Consider the following 3,498-nt stretch of genomic DNA (forward strand, 5'->3'; position numbering starts at 1 on the left):
TGTTTCTTTTCTTTTTTCTCCAAGAACTGCTGTAATCTCTCTTCTTGTTTTTTCTCGTTCTTCTTGTTTCTTTTCTTTTTTCTCCAAGAACTGCTGTAATCTCTCTTCTTGTTTTTTCTCGTTCTTCTTGTTTCTTTTCTTTTTCCTCCAACAACTGCTGTAATCTCTCTTCTTGTTTTTTTCTCGTTATTCTTGTTTGTTTTGCTGTTCTTGTATTGCTGCCATCAAACCTGCTAAGCTGTAGTTTGATTTGCCACCTCTCGTTTCCATCTTCTTCTTCTTTTTTTCTTCTCATTTTTATTTTCCATCTCACTTCTGTTACCAATTTGTTAGATATGTGTTCGTTTGTTAATTTTCCGTAAAAATTATTTCTGAAGAAACTTTAGCGATACAAGTCCTTTCTTAAATAAAACTAGTTTATTCTTTCTCAATACAACTTTGCAGTACACTTAATTTCCACAGTCACGCTATAACTTAAACAAACGATTCACGCGCTTGACTCAATTGTCCGTCTCTATCTCTGTTTGCAATTGAATTCCCATCTTGCCGTCATTTCTTGGCGGTCTTATATACAAGAATACTGCACATCTACTAAACACTCAAGCATTCACGAACCTTCGAGAATATCATGACGTGTTACTAGTGTCACGTGACTCCCGCTGTCGTAACAATACATAAAATGTTAGATTGCTTACACTTATGAATATTAGTTTTGTTTAGCGTACGTAATAATTTTTACATGCGTGTGAGCATATTGTTGTATACATTTTTAAGTTAAATAGTTCTTATGAATTTGAATTAGACTTATAAGAGATTGAATTAGTAGCTTACTTAGTTTTGTATTGTAATTATACTGTTGCATCAACGAGGTCACGTGACTAGTATCACGCCACGTCTTTCTAGAAATATCCTGTTTCTTCGTGAATTGTCGGGAGATTACTAGATTGGGGGAAGTAAGGTATATATAAGACCGGCCACGAAGCGACGGGAGGGTAATGAGTAATTGAATGTATGCGGATAAAATATTGTTGGTCACGTGAGACGTGAGTTATAGCGTTGTTATAGAACGACTGTTGAAATTAAGTGTATCGTAAAGTTATATTCAGAAAGAACAAACCAGTTTTATTTAAGAAAGGACTTGTGTCGCTAAAGTTTCGTCGGAACGAATTTACGGAAAATTAACTAACGAACAGAGACGTAACAATGCCTTTAAACTTTCATACCTAATAACTAATCTAATAGTTGCAAATCACTGATTTATTATTGACTGATGACAAAGTGATATAATTGGTTTTCACTCTTGTTCTCATCCAAAACTTTCAGGTTATCTTAAAATCAAGAAAACAATCGAATATAGTGACATGATATAAGTCTGTAATTATTCTCTTTTTTTTTCTAATGAGAAATTATAATAATCGCAGTTCGTTATTTTTATTTCAATAGTTCTATGAAAACTATAGCTTAAAAAGTGACATAGATTAAGTTAGGCATATCCCTTTTTGCTTTTCTCTGACTATCGTTTGCTTTCATCAACTAGACCAATGCCTATATCATATAGATTTTATATTTATTTGTTTTATATTTTTTTATAAAACAAATAAATCTGAGCAAACAATAAATGAATGACGTCACAAATTTAGAATGCCACTAATATTCATAATAAACATATGATTTGGATCAATTCAAGGCCAATTTAGTTGACTGAGGGAAGTTGCTTAAAGTAGTTGAAAGTTATTGGTACATAATCCAGGTTGAATTAAAACAAAAATTAATAAAATGGAATTAGATTATTATGGAATATTAGGAGTAACACGTGCAGCGACAGACAGTGATATTAAAAAAGCGTAAGTGCTTGTTGATCGTACAATGATTACAACTTATTTTAATTGTAAGCGTAATTTTTAGGCTAAATTTAAATTCAATTATAATTTATAGATAATGAAACTAATATTATTACTAATAAAGAGAGCGAGCTTAGCCTAAAACGAAATAACTAGTAGACAAAGTTTGTATTAATGAATTTAAAAGACCATAGTAAATTTAATAGGCCTAGAAAGTTAACGTGTTTTTTTTTTCTTCTAACATTATATTAGAAGAATCAGAAGTCCCGAAAAAATAGAGGTTGTTGATGCTGACTCGAAATCGAATCTCACAGTAGGCCTAACTGTTTGTGAGAAATCATTTCATAAGTTTATATTTGTTTAGGATGATAATGTCTAAAAACAAACATATTCACTAAATATTTCGTATTAGATTTTATTAATTTAAACATATATTCGAATTTTTTCTAAAACATGAATTTGACACATACAATGACTTGCATTTAAATTCTTAATTAATACAAACTTAACACTGATTAACGGAGGTCTTGGCTTTAACATTGTCAAAGTGTTTGTTGTTCAACACATCCATGCTATATGCTGTATCTTTCTATATCGTCATTTAAATGTCATGTTTGATGACTGATAAACAGCGATTGGAAGCCAAGTTCATGTTGCTCTTATTTCTTGAGCATATGTGTTTTGCTCTTTGAGTTAGTTGTGAACTTCAGTGCACGATGCACTTTCACAAGAAATATAACACTGGATAATTTCTTAGATTTGTGTTATCTAGTAACATCTGTAGTGAAGACTTTGTAGATATTTAGAAATACCATAAGGCAATGTTTGAGGTGACCAGGTGATGCGAACGACAAATGTATTTTGGAAGATTTGACCATAGTAGTCTATCTTTTGAGTCTTATCCAAATTTTTGACTATCACTTCGAGAAAGAGGGGCGACTGTTCTTTGTCCTACGAATTCGTCAGGTGATTTAGTTGAATTATTTTCTTGTAGATAAATAAAGTAATTTGTTCTTTCAGTTAAATCTTTTGTCCAGTTCTTTTTTCAATTCACTCAGGTCAGAATTCACTTTAACACCACACTACATTTTCAGTGGAACCTCTATTGAGAGCAGGTTACTACCATTACCTGTCAGAAGTCAGCGTACCTGAGAACATCCAGTTATGTGCTGATGGATTGTAGCTGCTATGTTGTGTGTTGGCAGCTTGAAAATGTTACTAAAAATAAATATAAAGCCTAATCTTTCATTCCATTCACCAGTTGTCACTGAGCTATAACTGTTCCAAGAAATACTACCTCTCATGAGTAACCCTGGCAAATCGAAAGAATCATGACTATACTTATTTTATATTAGTGAATTGTGTATAATGTTTTACCTAACACAGTGAACCCATATTTATATAACAAAGCTTATATAAACTTTGTTCAAACAAGGAAAAAATGCTTAGAGAATCACACTGCAAAATTAACTTCACAAGACTACATTTTGGTTTTCGTATTGTTGCGTCAGCGAGGTCACGCGACTAGTATCACGCCACGTCCTTCTCTCAAACCTTCGTGAATTATCGGGAGACTACTAGATTGGGGGGTAGTCTGCAGTGGTGGGATTCAAATATTTTAACAACAGGTTCTCTCACTAGCAGCATGTAAAAATAT

Source organism: Limulus polyphemus, unplaced genomic scaffold (genome assembly GCF_000517525.1).
Source record: "Limulus polyphemus unplaced genomic scaffold, Limulus_polyphemus-2.1.2 Scaffold1481, whole genome shotgun sequence".
NCBI lineage: Eukaryota > Metazoa > Arthropoda > Merostomata > Xiphosura > Limulidae > Limulus > Limulus polyphemus.